The following is an 18,292-nucleotide window of genomic DNA, read 5'->3' on the forward strand; positions in this document are numbered from 1 at the left end:
CCGTTTTCTTCTTCAATAAGCAACAATCTTCCTTCTACGTTGTAAACAACATTTACTAATAGATTTGATGGAATATCTTCAATTTGTTGCGAAATTTCATATTTTAGTTCGTCGGTAGTCGTAGGATTAGTTAAAAAAAACTCGGTCTTTTAAATACCCCACAGCGAAAAATCTGCTGAATATTGATATCAGGGGAACGCGCTGGCAGGTGCTAGGAAAATGTCTGCTTATTATTCAGCAAACGTGTTACGCAACAATTGCTTAACTGGTGTGTAAATATGGGGAGGTGCACCATCCTGAATGAAGATTATGTTCTCGATGTCACGATTTCGTAAATTTGCTATAACAAAATTCTGCAGCATGGACCAATATTCTTAAATCATGTTTTGTTTTGAATTTTTGTATGCCGTTTGTTGAACATCTTTTACATGCATAATAACACTGAACAAGACTAATTCGATCTTGGTCTTTTTTTTACTGACAGCGCAGCCCTACATAAAAAACAATTCTCTTTCGTTTGGTATATCCATGATATCTCCATCTAATCTTATGTTATTTTCATTCACATTTGAATGTGAACTAGAATACTATGATTTGTATAGAAAAAGTGGAAATAAAAATGTTTGTATCACAAAATAAATTTTTTTACAATTATGTTTTGACCAATCACTACAGATTTAATATATGTACATTATATGACTGGTCATAAAATCTGTAAATAAAAACAGAAATGGACTTAGTATGAATAGACAGTTAAGGGACGTGGACATTATATTTAATGTCCAAAAGAATGTGCGAACATAAATATGATTGACTAAGTGAAACTAAGAGATGGAACTTAAACTGAGAGGATACAATACGGCATCGGAACTGGAATCCGGTGTGGCTTAGTGGATATAGAGTCAGCACGTAGCGCTGAAAACCCGGGTTCGAGTACCGGTGCCGGAGAGAATTTTTCTCCGCTCTACTCATCCTTCATCATATGGCAATGCAGAATTCCTGCACGAAAATAATAGGCTCATCCAGAAAGTAAGTTTCCCTATTTTTTTAAAGAAAGAACACACACTTTCAGGAAAACATTTATTGGCAACAGGTACAGCAATGTTTCAGCTATTTTTCAACATAGCCACCATCGTGGGATAAACTTTTGTATCCCTCTGTCGTAGAACTCTGCCGCCTGTGAATGGAACCAGCGTGTGACAGACGTCTTCAGCTCTTCGTCGTTGCCAAAACGCTCACCGGAGGACAGGAATTTCTTGAGGTGCAAGAAAACGTGAAAATCGCTGGGAGCAAGGGTGGATGATCAAACAGCTCCCAGCCAAATTCCGTCAAAACAGCTGCTGTGCGCGAGCCGTATGTGGACGAGCATTGTCATAGAGGAGTACAACACCTGCAGTAAACATTCCACGCCTCTTGTTTTGAATGGCACGTCGCAATTTTCCCAGTGTTTCACAGTAACGGTCAGCGTTCTCAGTTTCACCTCTTGGAGGGAAGTCAATGAGCAGAATGCCCTTCCTATCCCAGAACACCGTGCACATCACTTTCCGTACCGCCAGCGTCTGTTTGAATTTCGTCCTGACCGGAGATCCACTATGCCGCCAATGCATTGACTGCTGCTTGGTTTCCGGGGTGAAGTGCGAAATCCAAGTCTCATCGCCCGTGACCATCCTGTCGCCGTCATCATGATACCGTTGCAGAAATGTAAGTGCTGCTCCTAAACGTTGCATTTTGTGTTCGAGTGTCAGGTTTTTCGGCACCCACCTGGCACACACTTTTTTGAACAGCAGGTGCTTAGTGACAATCTCATGCAACGAGGATCGCGATATCTGTGGAAAATGGCTGTTCAGCTCCGTAATCGTGAAGCGACGGCTCTCCATGATGCACTGCCGCACCAGCTCAACACGATCATCATTGATGAGGGACGGTCGCCCACTGCGCTCTTCATCATGGACACTTTGACGACCTTCGGAAAACTGCCTACACCAGCGACGCACCATCTGCTTACTCATGATGTTCGGTCCAGAGCTGCCGATGAATTTCAATTGGCGCAATGCTTTGTGCATTAAAGAACTTTATCACCGACCGAACCTCGCAGGCGGCGGGAGAAGGAATAAGAGCTTCCATTTCGGACCACTGCTGCCACGCTACTGGCACCAGGCGGGACCTGCCCGGCTGGGATATGGTTGATACGTCACAGATCTGTTACGCATGCGCAAATTGACACGGCTAATTACGTTTACTTTCAAGGGAAAAAAATCGGGAAACTTACTTTCTGGATGCGCCTCGTATCATATGTACTTCGGTATATCGCAATAATGTAATATGCGTAAATAATCACTTAGTGATTTAAGACGGCGCTCATTCCGTCGAATCCCGGCCACTTAGTTACTCGTAATGAGTGTACCTCTGCACATAGTGTGTTGGACATTGTGCCACTGTCACACATCTGTGACACAGTTCACGAGGGTTGACCAGTAAAGGGAAAATAAGAAGTGGAAGTTAAACTGAAAGGATTCAATCCGGCATCGAAACTGGAATTCGGTGTGGCTTAGTGGGTAAAGCGTCAGCACGTAGAACTGAAAACCCGGGTTCGAATCCCGGTACCGGAGAGAATTTTTCTCCGCTCCACTCATCCTTCATCATATGGTAATGAAGAATTCCTTGCACGAAAATATCATATGTACTTCGGGACATCACAATAACCAGATCTAGTGCCAAAAGCACCAAATTGGCAATACTGCACATACATTGACCATTACTTGAAGGAAAAAATTTGGTTGTGCGCATGCGTTTGCAATATGCAGATGTTCCTGACGACGTGATTTGCTGTGCTGTGAGATTGTTACAGCGTAGTTGACAAAGTTTTCCTGAAGTTCTTTTCATGGAATTATATAAATCCACTACGCTTTACAAGTAATTGTAAAAACTTGTTTTCGTTTAAATAAGTCGTATGAATTATTTGCGCTATATAAAAGAGGTCCGCACGAACCGAATTTTTAGGCCCAGTCTGAACCAGATCAGAACCTGACTCCAGATTAGCTTATAATTCTACCACCAAGTCCAACCTGAAACCCAAGATTACCTTAGAAAGACACGAAGAAATAAAGAATTAATATACTGGGCGTAGAAACAAAATGAGCTACCTACTTAAACTTATTTTCTACTGTTAGCAAACTAACGGATAGCTGCTAGAGATGTCACTCCAGTAGGAGCATGAGAAAGAGTAATCTACCCTTCTGCCAGGTAAACAAATAATCATTGCTCTGTGTCTTATGTTTCCAGCAAAAACAATTTAATCAAAATGCTTTCTGGAAAAACAAAATTGTTTTCAGTTACAGCAAAAACGTTTATGTTTTAAGCAGTTTTGCTAGATACCGTAAGTGTGCGCCCGCCTTACAACAAAACAGGCATAGATTTCCAGTCAAGCCTAGAATTATGAATATAAATTAGAAGACAGAAACTCATAACATCATCTTGTGTTTATACTGTCTACATCCTTAAGCTGTACAGCACGCAGTAGACCCATAAATTGCTTAGTGAGAAGCAGATAAGGCACGTGAATCCTTAAATACCGTCAAGTATTCCATTTTCTGCTTTTGTATAGACAGTGATATGTGAGTGATGCAGCTGACGCAGGACTTTAAACATTTACACAGTTCATTGTTTACGATGTGATCATACCTAAGGCATAAAAAAGAAATGTTAAATGTTATGCTTTATTTAACGACGCTCGCAACTGCAGAGGTTATATCAGCGTCACCGGATGTGCCGGAATTTTGTCCCGCAGGAGTTCTTTTACATGCCAGTAAATCTACTGACATGAGCCTATCGCATTTAAGCACACTTAAATGCCATCGACCTAGCCCGGGATCGAACCCGCAACCTTGGGCATAGAAGGCCAGTGCTATACCAACTCGCTAACCAGGTCGACCATAAAAAAGAATAGGTATGATATGATATGATATGATATGATATATGATATGATATGATATGATATGATATGATATGATATGATATGATATGATATGATATGATATGATATATGATAGGGTAGAGTAGCATAAATCGCACCGCTTCCTAAATCGCACCACTGCTAGTTTAAAACAAATTACTATAGTAGTGTGGCATCTAGTGGTATTGTTACAATCTACCATATGAACTTCCACCATGTCACATGATTTCTGCCACTTCTTTGTGTCAGCAGCGTGGTGAGAGTGTATCTAATATAATCGCTCAGGTGGATGTATATTTAGCTAACATTTTGTAACTAAATAACGGATTTGTATCCAAAGGAATCCATAATCTTTAGATGTTATTCGTTTAAAGAGGTATTAAAGAACATTTAACTTAGTAGCATTTTCGAACATGTAGTGACTAAGGCTAGAATGAAGTAAATAATAACTCATGGCGTAGTTTCTCAATTCGCACCACTTTGTAGGTGCCTAATTCGCACCGGTGAGATATGAGCAACTGTAGCAATTCTAACCGTACAAAAGAAGGCCCCAAAAATTTTAACTGAACTAGGAATGCATCAGGTGGGTGCAATATCAAGTGGTGAAAAGGGCGTTAATACAACAAGTGTGTGTTGTACAAGCGCACCAGGTATTTTGTGCCACCTGTGATAATTTTTAAACGTTAAACAGCGCATCCTACATTATCAGCTGGTGCTCCTCCAGGATCGTTAATTGTTTGCTCTGAGTCAACTTACATCAACAGTGAACTATTTGTCGAATAGCTCAAACATTTTATTTGCTACTCAAACCTGCCATAGAAAAAAATGCTGCTCCTGTATGTCCACCTATACGACCCAACCCAAAAATTTAGAAGCTAGATTATCTCGGGAAAATGGTATGCTCCTGTTTCAGCTTCCTCATCATAATACTCATAGGCCCAGCCTTTAGATGTTTCTATCTTCAAATCATTTCAGACAGCTATATCACGAAGCAGCTCTTAGGTGGCTTCGAGATAATCGTGGAGAAAAGGTGACGCAGTTTACAGTCTGAACTGCCTGGTGAAGCACATGGCAAATGCATAACAATAAAAAACGCATTCAAAATGTTACGTAATTTACGCTCTATTTTTTCAATTTCATTTGAAGATGCGTTACTCTCTTTCATTAATTTCAATAAACTTGTAATTTGCATTTATTACATTATTCATTCAAATACTCTTCAATATGTTCAATATTAAAAGCTTTCCTTCATCCTGTTCCCTGCAGATCAAGAGGTACGATTTAAGAAACCGCAGGTGTTATTTAGGAAACTAGTTGCCTAAATGGCACCACTGACATGTGTTTCGAAAATGTCATTTTAATTAAAAAATATTAAATCAAATTCAAGAATTTTTTTTTACATCAAAGGTAAATGTTCTGGGAATGTATCTCTGTAAAGGAATGCAGAAAATATAAACTGTATTGTTCAATAAAAATTATAAATGCTAAAGTGGTGCGATATAGGCAACCTTACCCTATGATATGATATGATATGATATGATATGATATGATATGATATGATATGATATGATATGATATGATATGATATGATATGATATGATATGATATGATATGATATGATATATGATATATGATATGATATGATACGATGTATATTTATTTATACAAACCATCTACTCTCCTACTTTGAAATCTTTCACATCTTTCTAATGATCGCCTCAACACTTCTTTTGTCTCCTTAGAATGAAGTACTTCCTCCTCCCCTATGGTTTAAAATTTTCCTGATTGCAAACTATCCTTCACAAACAGTGAACTGAAGGTAGAATATGAGCTGAATAGTTAAAAGAGAAGTACTTATAGAGTTTGTTCAGTTCACTTTATGGGCATGAAATCTAGACATGCTATGAGAAATTTTCACAACATAACTAGACCCAAATTTTTTTGTTGAAAATTCATTCAAGTTAATGATTTACTGGCCTCTTATAACAAAAAGATATATTACACTGAGAATCAAGGCATTATTTTGCTTAACCCATCTATACGAGTATTTTCTGTAAATTATTTTGAAGGTTATTAAAACTAAACACAGAAATATATCCGCAAATGAACAACTTGATAACTGCTGACAAATGTGTGTCATTACGGATTAAAAATTACTCGCACTAAAATTTGTAGACGAAAGAGAATACCATTTCTCTCACTATGCTAGATATGTACGGTATATACTTTTTACAGCAATTTTATTTAAATTATGAATAATTTTTACCATTGCGAAATACGTTTGTTTCTATTGTGAATAATTTATTTACATACTACGTTGTAATTATTATGAATCCATTGCTTGCATTTCTTTTTTATTTCAGCGTCATAATATATGCAAAATCATGTACGTGAGTTGTCAGGCAAGGTAGTATGCTAATTGATATACTGCATGTGTACAAGTGAAGTTGACTTCACAATTTTAAATTTCAAAAGCAGCTTCCATATCTAGCGAGATTGGTGACCACTGCTATAACTTTCTCTTCTATATAATTACATGACTAACGTTTAATCTACTCTCAGTTTTATTGCACGTCTCCTTTATCAAATACTTGAATCAACTAACTAACCATACTAGCGTAGAAATATTTCAGTTTTCAATCAAGAACTTTCACTGCCAAACTGTTATAAAAATATGTCCGTTTCAGTGTCATTTAAACGCGTTTAACATGTAATTTACTCTCAATTCAGCAGTATTCCCACCCCACCTATAGCAAACAAGAAGGTATAGAAAAAAACTCATATTCACAGTCCATATTTACGTCAGGATGCGAAAGATATGACTCATGCAGCTAGTTGTAATGCTAATCTAATAACTCTAATTGGATTCCCAGCAGTAGATTTTTAATCCATAAACCAAATGCTATTAACTTGTTGATTGAAAAATAAATTAGGTTTGCTTATGACTGCTGTGTGCAGACTCATTAACGAGCTTTCTTTTCCAGTTCCATCACTCGAGCTGTTTTATATCAAAGTTATCGTCTTTTATTTTCAATCTCAATCAACGTTGGTATTAATGTCTAGAGGTTCTAAATTTAGACCAAGTTTTGTTATCTTTGCAATCACTACCACTTGGAAGCAAGCAGTCCGATCACTTTACCTCGTATCCACTCAAAGTATTGACTTTTCTGGAATCTGATGGAATTCTAAAACAACGGACTTGGGGAAAGTTTCCGCAGTGTCCCTAACGTACCAAACACAAAATGTGAATTAAATTTATTCTAAAAAATTTCTAGTGCATTTACTGTTCATAACTCTCATCCAATAAATTACTAATTATTTCCATTCTGATTATACAATATTTCTAAAACGTCATAATTACGATTCAGGATATTATACACGGGAACAAAATAACTTCTCATTCTTTTTACATCCCAGCTAATAACTGTTATGCATTTTTATATACAGAGTGTTAATTAAGTATGGTATATTGCTAATAACTCTTTATATATACATTTTATGAAAAAAATACAAAACCACAAAAGTTGTTGGAGATAAGTAACTAAAACTTATGTCTGCGGTCTCACAAAAGTATTGATTCATGTAAAGGGTGCGGCAAAAATAACATTTTTTTTTTAAATTGCACCCTATATTAAATTTTACATATTTCAAATCTCCATTCAATTTTAACACAAATAGAAGTTTGACTCAGGATAAAAGATGAATACTCTCTTGTAAATGTCATGGATCTTTGAAATGCTTTGATAATGTAACAAAAAATAAATGTGTGTATTTATATGGAGTAGCCATGAAATGAACAAAACAATGTGCACCTCCACATTATGGTAGAAGAATAATGGATTTCCTCAAACAAATGTTCCCTGGTCGATGGATTGGAAGAAGAGGACATATTGAATGGCCAGCTAGATCACCTGACCTCAACCCATTGCATTTTTTCCTGTGGGGATACTTAAAGTCCAGGGTGTATCGTGACAGACCGAACAGTATTGAAGACCTGAAATAATTAAGGATTAGTAATGAGATGGAACTAATCACTTCTGAAAGTGTGAGAAAGTCAATGGACTGCTTTCGTGATAGACTGGCGAATTGTTTGACCGTGAATGGTTCTAATTTTGAATATTTGTTATAATTTTAAACATTCTCTGAGACAGTTATGTTATTGTTTTGTTTGTTTCATAGCCTATTCCATATGATACGTACATTTATTTGTGTTACATTATCAAGCATTTGAAAGAACCATAACATTTACAAGAGAGTATTCATCATTTATGCTGAGTCCAATTTCTATTTTTATGTAGAATTGAATGGAGATTTCAAATATGTAAAATTTAGTATAGAGTGTCATTTCAAAAATGTTACTTATTTGCCTCACCCTGTACATGAATCAATAATTTTGTGAGACAACAGCCATAAGTTTTAATTATATATCTCTAAGAACTTCTGTTTTTGGTATTTTTATCATAAAATGAATATATAAAGAGTTATTAGCAATATTCCATACTTAATTAACATACTGTATAAAATATAGAAACATTTGTAGACTTACGAGGTGTTATCAGCAGATGCATTTTGAAAATATGCACATATTTCAGTATTCGGAAAAAAATTGTATTTACGAAGTTTTAGAACTAAAATGTGTTACATTTAGTGTTCAATTTTTGGGGTAGAAGAAATAAGCACAAAAAAATTGAGAGGATAGAACCACAAATGGCAAAGGACAAAAACACAGATTAAAATTTAAGGATCCTAAGTGGAACAATAACACAAATCACTGACCTACAAAGTAAAATGACAACGTCACATTATAGATGTTTCGAACCAATCATTTTGATGTAATGGAGGTGTAAAATCCTCTGACTTTGTGATTGCACAAAGTGCTGATGTTTATTCTTATCATTAGAGAAAATGATAAGTAATCATTTATTGCTTTGCAGTTTTTTAAAAAATGTACAGATTTCTTGGAAATAAAATAAAATAATTAACGTGTATCGTTATTGCCTGTCATTAGGAAGCTTGGCAACCCTACTGCAGTGACTAAGAGATGGAACGCTGCTATTTCGGCCGATAGCATGTCTGTTTCCGTAGGTGAGCAGACGATGCGCTGTTGCCAAACTACGCGGACTTGCAGTCTAATTTTCTAATTTACCATGCACTTAATTATAAAACGCATAATAGACTTTTTGCTTATTTTAAATTATTATATTGTTCCTTAAGTTAAAACGGTCACATTAGAGCCATAAGGCAGAAATTTTAGAAAGCATGTGATATTTTTTTTTAAATCGTAAAAATATATACGTATTTTTTTTCATATAGCAGAAGAACAGTGTTTTACACATACTAGGGTAAGGTTGCTATCAATGGGCCACTTAAAATAAATCTTATATAATATCATAAGATAAATTAATATTTATTTCCTTTTTCAAGCAAACTTAAATATTATCTTCTCTATTTCACTACGCTACAAATAGAAGTTATAAGTATTCGATGTTAATGAAATATTTAGAAAATAAAAATAAGCATCATCGGCCCAATGAAGGAGACTCGTTTCCTTCATTGGGCCAGGTAGTTTCCATGAATGGGCTGTAGAATAATATTGTTAAATAACAACACACATCTAAATAAATGCCTATACACCCTATCTTTGGCATTAATAGGATTATTGTGTTGGCATGTGGAACCACAGTACGTGTATTCGAACCCAAAGACCACTAGGGCAGTTAAAATATCTTCAGATATTTCATTAACACAAGAAAACGAAATAATCATTATTACTTTGTAATCAGGCTAAGACCTCCAAGATTTCTATCGCAAATGATTTACGATCTTACAGAAATCAAAAGAAAACATTTTAGGCCCTATTTGTGCTATATTGTAATTAAACAGAACTAAAACATTTCAAAATAACCAAAGTTTAAGAGCTAATCAAACAAACTAACAATTTATATACACTGAAAACAAAAACTTATCAAAACAATTGAAATATTAGACTATAAATACCATTACTTATTGTTAAGTCAATTCAACTCTATCCTCCTTTTCTCTTTGGCTGACCAAATAAAAACTGAAAACAAAATCTTAAAAAAAGAACGAGCAATGAAAACCATGAACTCAGCTTTTTTCATAGCAGCTAAGATGAGACAAACCAAACTTTTATAAAATATTGTCACACTTTAGCCACAGTTTTCGCAATAGAACACTTTGGCTTCTTTTGTAACACCAGCACAATTCTCATGAACCCACACGTTACATGAGAGATAGTGAATGATATCTTCTTTTATGTCATTGCAACAGATGCCACAATAGCATGACTCCTTGTTAGAATTACACCTGGTTGAATCATTTGAAGAAAACGAGAGTTTGGTTCGAGTTGACTTCTCCGGTGCAGAATTTTCAAAACTTCTCCTTGTAGTTGTTTGCTTTTTACCTCTTCCAGTCTCTGCTTGTACGGACTACTCGTGGTCTCTAAAATTTTCTGAGCTTTATTTGCACTTCTTCCGAAAGAAATATTGTTTGGTATAGGAATGATTTCACCCAAGGAAACTTGCAATTTTGGTGCCAATGTTGCTGCATTAGCTGGAAGAGATTCTAAACTATCTTGACTTCCAGATGCTATTGCTCCTTTTTCTGGAATCATGGTATTAGGCCTATTTTGTTCTGGAATTTCCTCATTGACAGGCTCAATTGTAGAAGCTTGCATAACGGGAACATCATCTATTTCAAACTGCATCGCTGCCACAAAATGGCAATCATGGAAGACATCCCTGTTGACTGGCCAAACTCCGGTTTTTGCAAATTCATTCAATGCAGCCCCTATTGTTGCCGCCAGACCATACGCTCTACCAAACAGTCGTGGAATATGAAATTGGATAACAACTTCAGGTTTGCGTACTCAAATGCTTAAAAAACGACACGTCCTGTGGCTGCAGCCTATGAGTAATGTGTCCTGCAAATGCCAGCATGATGATTACATTCTCTCGAGCAATATCTAGAGCATCGAGATTTCTGGTGTGAGTTGAATGTCCATCGAGAAGAAGCAAGACTTCTCTTTCCTTCGAAGGACGGACATTGTCGATTAAATGCCTTAACAACCACACAAATACATATTTGTTAATGTATCCACTTTCAGGATTATAAGCAAAAATTGTTCCCGGTGGGGCTCCATCTTTTAACCCTTCCGCAGAACGCGATCGTTTTTAGATGATCAGTAGTGGAACATAGTGACACGCAGCACTTGTGCAGCAAACTGGAGTAGTAGCGAACTTCTTTCTCCAATGGCTGTCAAACCTACTCGTCTTTCACCTTTCCAGGTTTATTTTACACAGTTGATAAACCAGTCTCATCAACGTTGAATACTCTCGTTGAATCGAGCTGGTTTTCATCTACAATTTTCTGAAAGGTGTAAAAAAGTGACTTCTGTTTCCTTTATTAAACCCCTTAGCTCGAGCAAAAGAAGTTCTACTCTGTTTAACGCAAGTTAAGTTCTAGATGTCTCCTCATAAATGCATAATACCATTTGTTTCCGGCGATTCTCTTTTCTTTACTGAATCTATGAGGGATTTCGTTTCTTTCTGCTATATCAAAAGCTAGCAAGCGCAGTTCCCTTGATGTAATACCAACATAAATTCCTCAAGTTTGAGAACATGAGCATCAAGTTCATTTTACACTTCTGCTGGAAGATTAGCTATGCTATCTATATTTTTTTATGCTCTACAGCAAAACAATTCTTGCCCACTAAAAGTCTTTGTAATGTTACCTTGGGCACACTGTATGTTCTGGCAGTCTCACTGACACCCATGTCACCATTTCGTACTGCAGCTAAAGCACGACTCTTATCTTCTTCCTGCCACTGACCATATTTCATTTTTGACGACATCTAAGAACGAAAACATACATATTTATAATATATGCATTTATAACTAATCATTAGTTTACATTATACACATATTAAATCAGCTAGCACGACCCTTTATTAACTAATTCGAAACAGTAGTTACGAAAGTGCGCGCAGGTACGGTTTCCATCATTGGGCCACTAGCCCATTCATAGCAACTCAGATTGGCTCATTGAAGGCAACTAACACTGCAATATAATGTAAATATGACTAAATAACGAGAATTCATCGCACTTTCAAACACTGTCTGTAGAAATTTATAAAGGATTAATATTTGACAGAAATGCTTCCTTCATTGCATTAGTCAATTAGAAGAAAAACTTGAAAATTTTACCTTCTTTCACTGCTGATTTGTGTCTGCGTCGAGCAACTCACAACTAATATGGCGACACTAAACAGCCACCAGAGTGTGCCTATTGTCAATACCTATGGATAAATCGAGCCGACCCATCGAAGGAACCGGCCCATTGATAGCAACCTTACCCTAATTTTCATTATTGTAATGGAAGAAAAAATACGTTGAATATTTCCAAAAATTTTACTGCTTTAAGCTGAACCTAACTCTTTAAAGATAATATTTTGCTTCCTGAATGGCAGTCCATATTTCCGAAATATATTCTCAAGCATGAAAATTAAAGTTTGATAATTCGGTTGTTCTAATTTAATTTCTTATTACTTTACGCTATATGTATATACAAATATGAATCTATAATTATACTCACAAACTTCGTAGATTTGGCAGGTGCAGGTTGAACACCGGGTCTGGAATCTTCCTTAACAGAGGTGCATGGTTTATGTACCTGCAACAATACGTACACAAAAATTATTATAAATGCGTTGTGATATGCAAGAGTGATTTATTTTTATGCTTGACGTCATACTGACTGTGAGAAGTTCTTACACGTGGGAGACTTCGACTCGTTCGGCGCCACTTATGAGTGCTGCTGATTTCAAGCAAACTTTCAGCATCACATCACTACACCGTTATCATAACCACTGCAACTCTCACCATTGCCACCGCTTTCTCCGTTATTTTATTCGTCATTAGCATAGCCATCATCATCGTAACTATACAGTGAGTCTCTAAAATCGCGCAGCGACTAAAGAACGCTGTCTGTTTCGGCCGAAGAGGGCACTCTACCCCAGGGGGGTGCATCTCTCATAGGAAGATTTCTTACATGAAATGGAGAGACATCTAACGGACTCTGTCTTCAATAATTGATCGTTACTTCCATAATTTTTCAGTAGGTGGCAAACAAATCGAATTCTGCTCCAAACATGAGCAACCGTATTTTCATTTGAAATTCAAATTTTAACGTTCGAGTTCACTGACACAGTACCAGAGGAATATCTATTCATGTCTTTTGTTAATGTGTGTTATACGTGTTCTTTTATTCTATTAAACAAAACACCAGGTAAGCCAGTCATGTCAACTGATTCCCATAGACGCAAGCACGCGCTTTAGAGCTCAGGAGAGCTTGAGCGCTTTACAGCGGAAAGGAAAGAGACAGACGAAAGAGGTAGTATATGCCGCTTGGTCGAGCTATATACAGGGATGGCCAGCACTGATTCAATGGATAAAGGGAATAGAATTTATTAAAACTATATCCATGTTAATTTTTAGATTTGTCTGAGAAGTTTAAGTGCATTATAAGAATGTAAGTTTTAATTTTAATACTCATTTTTCACAAGTTTGCTTTTTATTCAAAACGAATATTTTCTCAACTTTTTTTAATAGAAAAGTGAAATTTTCACATATGTTTATTTAGTAGCCCTACAGGTACTGAAACAATGTTTTCCTAAATATAATGTATCGTAAATATATATTACTGAAGATAGTGTATTGAAAATTTTGAAAATATTCGCATGGAAATGTGTGTAAAGAAATAAATTAGGAAAGCAACTACCGTTACATCATAAACAAAAAATATGTGCCCATGTGTTGGTAAAACGTCGGCTCTGTAGCTTCAACAGAATTCGAGAAAATAATTTAATATTCTGATGATAGGAAGTTTCGCACCAATATCACTTTAAAACCATAATGCGACAAGAGTTTTGTTATGTAAAATTAGTTACAGTTGAAACATATACCTAGGTAACGTTGCTTTGTGCTATATTATTGTTTTGATTAGTTTATTGAGTACTTTATAAGACTAAAGATACCATCAATATCAATTCCAAATTATTATGTCATACTCAATCTCTTTCTTTGGGATATCACTTTCTTTATAAATGAAGTTTCATTCACTTAGTACAATATAGTTGTACGATTATGGAATTTATGTGAATATTCCTTCTTAACTCTTTATTACGTTATTAACGTTTAAAACACAACTGCAATATTAAGAAATTCGTGTTGGTACTTTTGTTTTACAAACAATATCTATAATATCAAACAGAAAGGAGCCATATAGAAATAACGACATAAAATTTCACGTTCTGTTTGAAGTTTGTACACCACTGTTTCCTTAATTCAACAGGATGCTTATTCATATACATCAGTCATGTCAACTGATGCCCATATGGGCAAGCGCGCGCTTCAGAGCTCAGGAGAGCCTGAGCGCTTTACAGCGGAAAGAAAAGAAACAGACGAGAGAGGTAGTATATACCGCTTAGTCGAGCTATATACAGGGATGGCCAGCAATGATTCAATGGATAAAGGGAAGAGAACTTATTAAAACTATATCCATGTTAATTTTTAGATTTGTCTGAGAAGTATAGTGTATTATAAGAATGTAAGTTTCAATTATAGTGCTCATTTTTCACGAGTTTCCTTTTTATTCAAATGCAGTATTTTCTCAATTTTTTACAGTAAGGTGAAATTTTCAGATATGTTTATTTAGCAGCCTTACAGGTACTGAAACAATGTTTTTGTAATTGGAATATATCGTAAATATATATTACTGTAGATACGTCTTGAAAATTTTGAAAATATTCGCATGGAAAATGTTTGTAAGAAATGAATTAACTACTGTTACATCATGAACAAAGATATGTGCCCATGTGTTGTAAAAACGTCAGCCCTATAGCTTAAGCAGATTTCGAGAAAATAATTTAATATTCTGATGATAGGAAGTTGCGCACGAATATCACCTTAAAAGCATAATGCGATAAGGGTTTTGTTATGTTATATTAGTAACAGTTGAAACATATACTTTGCTTTGTACTGTAATAATGTTGTGATTAGTTTATTCAATACTTTTATAAGACTAAAGATACCATCAATATCAATTCCAACTTACCAGGTCATATTTAATCTCTCTCTTTGGGATGTCACTTTCTTTATGATGTTTCATTCACTTAATAGAGTATAGTTTTACTACTACGAAATTTATGTGAATATTCGTTCTTAACTCTTTATTATGTTATTAACTGCAATATTAAGAAACTGGTGTTAATACTTTGCTTTACAGACAATATGGATAATATCAAACAGCAAATAGCCATCTAAAATAACGACATAAAATTTCACGTTCTGTTTGAAATTTGTACACCACTGTTTTCTTAATACAACAGGCTCCTTATTCATATACATAATCCTTGCTCCTTCCATACCTAGCGCTTGATGCCCGCGCACGATGTCAAGGTCAGAAAAATGCGCTTGCTTTGACATCACTGACATACTATACATAATCCTTCCTCCTTCCACACCTAGCGTTTGATGCCCGCGTACGACGTCAAGGTCAGAAAAATGCGCTTGCTTTGACATCACTGAGTTAATACATACTTACTGCTGATTATATAGACTAAATGAAAATGTATTCAATGAATTTATAAATACCATATTAAACATAACGAGAATTATTGTGATCTAGTTTTCACATATTATCACTGAGCTTATTGTAAGGTGAAATGACTGATACGCTGCAAGTAAACAAATGCAAAAGAATTAAATACATAATATGTGTTATTTATTAGGGATGTAAAAAACATCACAACATTGTTTTATATGATTCCAGTATGTCACAGAAAACCAGGGCCAAAACATGCAGTGTACCAACTTGTCTGGACTCCACTAAATTACTAGAGATGATGTCCACGATACCAAATAAAAACCTTTTCCTGTTTTTAACATGAAACACGTGTACCGGTACAATTTATCTGAAAATTGCGATATTAAAAGACACACAGCTAATCTATGTTTCATTGTTAGATTCACCTATAAAAGACACGGTTGTATTACTCTCTGTAGGTTCGAAGACGGAAGTCATTTAAAGAAATAGGATTAAGTAAACAATATTACATGCCTCTCAACATATTTCGGAAAGTGGAAGGAATTCCATTTCGCATTCCTTCTATTTGAGCCTACACGTGTTACGTATTTAATTCTTTCGCATTTGTTTGCTTGAAGCGTATCAATAATGCTGTGTTGTTTGGGTAAAGGGAGATAAGTCATAAAAATGAATTTGCAGCTAAGTAAAAATTAAACTTCGGACCCTAATTGCAAATAATTTTCCACGCAAATAAAACACATCAAGTGCTAGTATTCTTTAGATTTCTTTACACTCACTTGTATAATTTAACTTGTGTGTTCATCTGGGGAACAAAACTCTATCTGCACAAAAATTGACTTATCCCCCTTTGCCAGAGTCTCGTTATGTCTCATTTATATTTACAAATTCTGTAAATACATTTCCATTTAAAACTCAGTAAGTATCAACTCCTTACCCGATAATCTGTTGAACAGAATAAAAGAACACTTATAAGACATTTCATCCCTTAAGACTCATAAAAAACATACCCTTTCCATTCCCTTCCCAACCCGAAATACGATGCTGGTACGTAAGTACTGACTATTGTTACCGGCAGATGGACTGGAAAAAGGAGGATAAAATTGTAATCGAAATGGAATATAAATTATGTACATTGCAGTAGTGAATAAAATGGTCTGGTGTACTAGTGAATATTGTTACCGACCGACACAGAAAGAGATGTGGGTGGTAAGATAGTAAATGCTGTTACCGACTTCAGATTTGCAATAGCCCGCAGATGCCTCTACGGTCGTCCTGGCATCCTACGTTGGCATCGTTTAAGCATTGAGCCAGGGTTGCCAGATGATTTCAGACCAATGTCGCCAACTATACACCAACAAGGCGCCAGAAAATAGCCAATTATCTCTGAAGTTGATAGTGAAAGGAGTAATAAACTTAGAAAAAATCCTACTGTGTAATCATGAACATAACTATTTATATTCATTCATAAATTTGTAACACTTTTATTGTTAACATTATTTAATACAAAGATACAGGATCATTAAAAGGCACTATTCAGCTATGATGTGTATCTTTGATACTTGCATTTTCTGTTTTTTCAACCTGTATTCTGTTGTTTACAAAATATTAATCCTACTAACCTACATTAACATATTACATAAACATCTGTTCTTAATGAGCATCATGAACATGCTGTTGTGATAAACAATAGATATTAACATATAAGCTAAACATCAGTGTTACATAAATTAATTTAGCAAAGTTATTTAATGTGCACGTGTTTACAGTACTTAGGATTATGAAGTGGCATTATTTCAAGCACAATGTTTTGTGAGTAATCTGACAACATAAACTAATAATAACTATTCAAAATTCCACTTTTTCAAATACAGTATTCAGACTGAGAAGGGTTTATCAATTCGATTAGATTTTCTATATTGCCACTTGATGTACGGATTGTGCTATTTAACATATTATTTTTTAAAGTGAAACAAGTCTATCTTATAACCAATAACATTTTAACATATAAAATCAGTGTTAAATAGTATAATTTGACAAAGCTATTGGACTTATATAATTACATGTTTATCGCACTTAGGACTACGTAGTGACATTTTTATTTCATACTATCCCAACAAGTTTTGTGTATTGTGTATCTTTGACACTGTTGCATCCACAATCACAATAAATTAGAGACGTAGGGAACATCATTTTAAATCACAGATCATACACGTTGGAGTTCCCTGTGTCAGAGTCTGGGGAAGTTTTGTACGCAACTTGGCTCTATTGAAAATAAGAATATTTTCAATCTGAAGAATATTACGTATACTGTGGATCACAGTCTTGTGAAAAAAATTATGCTTCAATTAAATTATTTTTTTATAATTTTAACATTAAAGCCGCCAGAAAAGTAGCCAGGTAGCCAAGAGGAAATTTTCGTCGCCATAAGGAACATAAAAGTTGCCAGAATGGCGACAAGTAGCCACATCTGGCAACTCTGCATTGAGATGCACATCTTTCTGTGTGTGATCTGTGGTCTACTCGGTTCATCTGGTCCCGTAAGCACGGCAAAATAAACTGGCATAATAATATCAGTATAATAATACAATTTAGGCCTACTGGTTTTCATTCATAAGAAGCTGTGAATGTCTTCCATCATCTGCGATAAATAAAATTGCCATGTCAAGAACAAATTTGCAAGATCGAAGAAGGTGAGCTGTAATATTTTTAAACTTC

The 18,292-nt window shown here is 35.4% G+C and overlaps 1 protein-coding gene across 1 annotated transcript in view; it reads right to left on the reverse strand.

Annotated features, from left to right (window-relative positions):
- The window catches only part of LOC138704228 (follicle-stimulating hormone receptor-like), a 312,886-nt gene that overhangs the window by 255,304 nt on the left and 39,290 nt on the right, over positions 1–18,292 (reverse strand). Inside the window, exon 2 of the mRNA XM_069832109.1 lies at positions 12,566–12,643. The gene's annotated coding sequence lies outside the window, so the exon portion shown is untranslated. The remainder of the gene's footprint in view (positions 1–12,565; positions 12,644–18,292) is intronic.

The sequence above is a fragment of the Periplaneta americana genome, chromosome 8 (assembly GCF_040183065.1).
Source record: "Periplaneta americana isolate PAMFEO1 chromosome 8, P.americana_PAMFEO1_priV1, whole genome shotgun sequence".
NCBI classification, from domain to species: domain Eukaryota; kingdom Metazoa; phylum Arthropoda; class Insecta; order Blattodea; family Blattidae; genus Periplaneta; species Periplaneta americana.